This window comes from Meleagris gallopavo, chromosome 26 (assembly GCF_000146605.3).
Source record: "Meleagris gallopavo isolate NT-WF06-2002-E0010 breed Aviagen turkey brand Nicholas breeding stock chromosome 26, Turkey_5.1, whole genome shotgun sequence".
Taxonomy (NCBI): Eukaryota; Metazoa; Chordata; class Aves; order Galliformes; family Phasianidae; genus Meleagris; species Meleagris gallopavo.
Genome location: NC_015036.2, coordinates 1717075 through 1722685, shown reverse-complemented (window position 1 = coordinate 1722685; position 5611 = coordinate 1717075). Strand labels below are relative to the sequence as shown.

The window sequence follows — 5611 nt, the reverse complement described above, 5'->3', positions numbered from 1 at the left end:
GCTGAAGGAGGCTGCTGCACCGCGGGGAGCTGAGCGGGGTCCGGGCTGGGAGCTGGAAGGGATTTGGGTTGGGTTTGTTCAGCAGGATGCGCTGGTCGGGGTCTCTGGGATTGGCTCTTGTTCTCCTTCAGGAGTTCAGTACGGAGATCGGTGGGCTACCGCTGTGAAACACCTCATCTTGTGTTACACACCAGGGTACCCCCGTGCTCCTCTCCCTCCAGGACCAGCGCATCTCACGCTGCCCTGCTCCAGCTCCATCACAGGGCTTCAACCAGGTGGTGCTTCCAACTGCTTGGCAGGAGCGCAGCCTCCCTGCATCCTCGAGGCCACCGCAGAGTGCACTCAGGGAGTGTTAGCATCCAAAGCGTCTGCTGAGAGCCCAGGGCACACTGTAAGTGTGTAAAGGAAAAGAGGGGTTTCCTCATAGCCACCAAACGCACTGTGATCATCAGAGCAGGGCTTGGGGCTGCGAGGAGGCTGAGGCTGCTGATACTATCAAGAGAAAGAAGCATCCCATCATGGGTGGAATCCAGTGGAGGAGGACAGCTAAAGGGAGAATGATGAAGAGGCCTCAGTATTTGTCTGAGGCCAAGGACCAAATTTACTGCCAGTGATGAGCACACAGACACTGGGACAGGCTGCATGGGAAGGTGCCCAGGTGGGTCTCTATCTGCTGCTCTGTTTCCATGCAGGCTGATTCTGTGCCCAGAGAGAAGCACGGACTTTTCCACTCCCAGGCACCCGAGGCGTGCACATCCCCACAGCCTTTCCAGCAGTCTGGGTTTGTTTAATGGCAAATTAAGGCCCTGTTGCAGACACACCGGTTTTGATGTGATTTCAAGCCTCAGCAAAGGCTGCAAGCACAGCTTGAAAATGCGTGTGTATATGAAATACAACCCAAGGCATAGACACAGAGCTGGCAGCCTGGCTCATTTTGGTGCCAGCACTTTCCGGTGCAATGCTTTCTCACCAGGCTGTGCTCAGTTGTCCCTTATCCCTGCAGCTGAAGTGGGGACCAGGATTACACAGGGCTCAGTGAATCAGGGATTTTGTCTGCTGGTCAAAATGCAACATGCCCCAGGATGTTGGTAGGTAACACTGGCAGAACAATGAGTAGGGGTGAAGGGGAAAAGTGCTGACATGGGCATGGACATCCTGCAACACCGCTCTGTTCAAAGGGGTGAGTTTACCCCTGGAGACCAGGGAGAAGGGCAGAAGGCACAGCACAGAGCTGTCACAGGGCAGGAGCTCAGGGGGTCTCGGCCCACAGGGCTGGCAAGGAGGAGCAGATGGAAAAAGGAGCAAAAGGGTCCCCATGAGAGCACCCTGGCTCCAGGTGCCACAGCCCAGGGTTACTCATCATTGCGTCTGGTAGTTCTTCTCCAGCAGCAGAGGATGAGTCAAAGCGAACTGGCAGGACTTTATCTCCAGCCTGCAGAACATCTGACTGCATCCTGATGGGGAAAGCAGGCAGAAAATGTGAGTGGTTTGGATCTGGCTGAGCTGGGACCCACTCCATCCCCTGAGAATGGCTTTGGGCTGTTGCTGTGTACAGCGTCTTTGGGGTCAGAGGGAAGTGATGCAGCTCAGCCCTCTGCCCTGCCCTCACTCTTTCCTGGGGCATCACTACCCACAGAGCTTTGTTTGCCAGGTTCTGCTGCCTTCATTTTCCTGCCTGTGGTTCATGGGAAAGCTGTGGACTCCATGAAGCACAAACTGCCAACAGACAGCTCTTAGGGCACCTCCTCTGCAGGCAGCCTGGGGCTGCTGGCATCCCACAGAGCACTCCAGACAAGAAGCAAGGCATTATTTTTCATTTTTTCCTATCTCAAGGACAAGACGTGGACAAACCCCCTGGGTTGCATTGTCTGCTTAGGGAACTCAAAGGGGAAACATCTCTGTTGTGTCTCCTGCCAGTGCAAAAGGGCAGATGAGAGAAAGCAGAGAGGGCCAGGGCTGGTGGGGAGCAGCAAGATGCTTGCTGCTGTGTGGAGGAGCAGGGCAGTGTGGGGCACCCCAGCAGTGGGACGGCTGCCATGGCCCAGTGAGGTTCTGCAGAGCTGCACCTGGCTGCTGCCTGAGCTGAATGGAAATGGAAGGGATACAGATGAGCTAAAGAAGAGTGGTAATGAATGAAGAGAGGTGAGGGGTGCCTTTTGACCTCACAGATACCCAGATAGAAATGCCTCAAATTCAGATCCTACTTTGATTTTTGCCCAGACCCTGCGTTAAGGTGAATCCCTTCTCACCCAGGCCTCACCCATAGCCCACCCTGACCAGGAAATGCTGATGTGAGTGGTTGGCATCTGAGGATTCCTCCTCCTACCTCCTCCTTTCCTTTCAAGTGACTGTGGGAAGCAACAACTCTTTTTCTCTTATTATTTCCTCATCCATCAATGCAATTCCAGGGGTGAGAAGTCTGAAATAAAAGGTGAGCAAAGAAACTTCACACCTCCCCTGAACATTCCTGCTCACAAAATAATTAAAGATAGATGGGCCAAGAGCTGCACAGCAAAGATAGAAAAGAAGGGTTGCAGCCAGGGGAGAGCTGGCGTTGCGGTCCTGCAGCCCGGGCTCCATCCCAAAAGTTCAGGCTGTGCTCTCCCTGCTCCCCACCACATGGGCAGGAAGGAGGATCCTCTCCAGGGGCTGAAGATGACTCAAAGTGTGTTGTTAAGAGGCTTTCCAGGAAAGAAAGGCCTGGAGAAAAGCTGAGTGTGTCTGGATAGGGTCATCGAGGGAGAGAGCAGCAAGGAACCCGAGCATGTGGAGGTGACCACGTGGCCCACATGGCACCACTGGCACCTGGTAAGGAAATGCTGAGAGGCACAGAAAAAAATCCTAACAAGTTTTTACCTGATTTCCAGCTGGTGTTGCAGGTCCTGAGTTGCTGCTGGTTCATATATCTAGAAAGCATTCATAATCCCCCTCTTTTCATCCCCTGGTATTCAAGGCTTGCTCCCATTTAAAGGAAGATGGCCGTGGGAAAAGCAGCTTTCATAGGATCGTGGAGTAGAACATCCAGAGTTGGGAGGGACACGTGGGGATCATTGAGTCCAACAGGTTTTTTCAAGGAAGCTCTGAAGCAGTAAGTGAAAATTTAGGGGAGATAGAAGATGGCCCCACGTATTCCCCCAAGCCAATGTCACATTTATTATCATTCATGCACACTGACAGCCCAGCACAAAGGTTTATGAGCCGGGACTACACAGCCCTAATATGATACACACCTTCCCAAGAATGCTCCATCCTTGATGGCTTAATTAATTAAGTACAAATCCAACCACCAAACATGCCTGCACACACCAGGTCTGCAGAAGAGCAGAGATGTGTGTAAACCCAAACCACTGCCCCAATTCTGCGCTCCCATCAGCCCATTAACCGCGCAGCGGGGGAATAGGGAGGACAGGGGATTCGTGCCTGGTTTGGTGCTTGGTTTTGTTGTTTGTTTGTGTTTGTTTTGTTTTTTTTCCTAGAGGCTCTCCGGATTACTTCAGTGCTAAGGCTGGGGTGCCTCCATCGGGACAAAGCGCAGCTCCGAACCAGCCCGTGGCAAGGCAGCCCTCTGCTGGTACTACGAGCGATGCGATGCGATGCTTTGCATTGAAAATCAAAATTCAGTTCAAAATAGACAATAAAGACGTGGATGCTGGCAGGTTGAGGAAGCCGAGTTTGCGTCCTTTGGGGTGAAATCACTGCATGCTTTTGCTCTCGGCACCCAGCTTTGCTGTGAGCGCAGCACCCGCCTTTCGTGGGGCCGATGCAGCTCTGCAGTCTTCTGTCCCAGCACTGCAATCGACTTTTAGAGCCATAGAATCACCAAATGATCCCAATTCTAAGGTTCCCTGTGGGAACTACAGCGCTGCACCGAGGGATGGATAAAACAGGTTTGTACGTGGAAGGAGGGGTTTGAGGCATTCGATGCTGTAGCAGCAGCACTTGCGAGCCACGGGAGCCCTCTCGTGGCTGTGCTGAATGCATTTATGTTGAGATCATCTATTCCTCTCCATTCAGTCGCTTCTCACTCCAGCTCTCCAGCAAACCCAGCGCTGCAGCCAGATCCCCAAGCGCAGCTCCCAACCTCTGCAGCGAAGGCATTTCCCTGGGGATGGACTCGCAGGACACGAGCCCAGGACCCCGATTTAAAGCTCAGACGAATGTTCCGAGCGAGATTTCTTCCAACCTGCTTGTTTTAAGAGCAAAACGAATGGAATTGGTTGTGGGCGTGCGTCCTTCTGCCCTGCGAGCTCTCCGGGCTGCGGGGCGGCACTGACACCCAGCGGCAATGCTCGGCAGCGGACGGCTGAGCTCCTCGCTCTGCTTTCTCCCCATCGTCTGCCCCATGCTGGGATGAGGGCTGACGGCAAAGCAAACGGGATGAACAGACCCGGCAGCCTGGCACAGCAGAGCGCCGCTGAGATTCCCCAAAGGGGAAACAAACTGGTTGTACGATGGGCATCATCCCCACGGCCAAAAACCCCCAGGAGATGGGTGCTGGGCAGCACGAGCCCAGGGAGACACAGAAGAGCACAGTCACTGCATGGCTGTGCAGGGCTGGGGACGTGCAGAGGGGAAGACGTTTGCAAGATGCGTGATCAAAAGGGTCTTTAAATCACAGTGACTCCACTAATGGCTTTCACATGCTCAGACAGCCCTATAGAAATGCAAGCCACAGCCAGGGTTTGTCTATGGGGTGAAGGACACCAGCATGCCACGCTGCGAGGGTCTGAGGTGTGAAACCCCAGAAAGTGTTGAGGTGCCCCGTTCTGCCTGCAGGAGTCACAGCCAGGTGTGGGTCGCTGCCTTCGAGCTCATAACGAGCCCAATGAGGCTCATATCGGCCACAGGGAATTCCAGCTACCGTGTGCTGAGGGCTGCTAATGAAAACCAGCAGTGCCTCAGAGCAAAGAAGCAGCCACGTCCTCTGAGATCAAAGATGCAACGAGAGCGGAAAGCAGGGAATAAATTGCATCCTGTTGGAGAGACGTGCCCTGCATCGCCTGCAGCCTTACCTGGCCTAGTTCAGCACAGGGGCACCCCTCTGCCTTCCTGCAGCAAAACCTGGCTGTCAGCAAGCTCCTAAAGCAGCTTTGGGGCTGGAAGAGACAGAGGCATGGCTCGCTTTTGGCTGCTGGTCCTGATTTGTGTTTTTCTGCTGATTTTCAAATGCAAATCTGAACTATGACAAAGCCCCTCCAGCTGCAGCCGGGCGGCTGGGGAAGAGCAGCCAAGGCCGGGTGCTGGGGAAGCACGTTTGATATGAGGCCTCTCAGAGATGTCCCAGACTGAAGCACATTGTAGGTTGTATTTCTTTCCTCCCTTCTCCTCCTACAGCCGCAGAAAACCACACTTTAAAAAACCAAGAAGCAATCAGAGCCTTGGCCCCAGGGAGCGCTGCTATTTGGAGCCTCTGTTTACTATATAGGTAGGGCTGTGGCTTTTAAGTGGAGATAATAATAGCAAAACAGTTGTAAATACATCCTTGTGTAGAGGGAGTGCTGCCTGCAGTGGCCAGGAGCAATTTCCCAACCACAGGAAAGCAGAATTCCCAGGAAGCTGTGATGCTGCTTCACCCATTTGGATCTTTTTAGGATTAAGCTGAGGACAAAAA

At 53.4% G+C, this 5611-nt stretch overlaps 1 long non-coding RNA gene across 1 annotated transcript; it reads left to right on the top strand.

The window, feature by feature from the left end:
• Window positions 1-12: 12 nt before the first annotated feature.
• Window positions 13-5611, top strand: LOC104914342. The gene is made up of 2 exons (XR_004162009.1): window positions 13-3088; window positions 3477-5611. It is a non-coding gene; the product is annotated as an uncharacterized LOC104914342 (long non-coding RNA).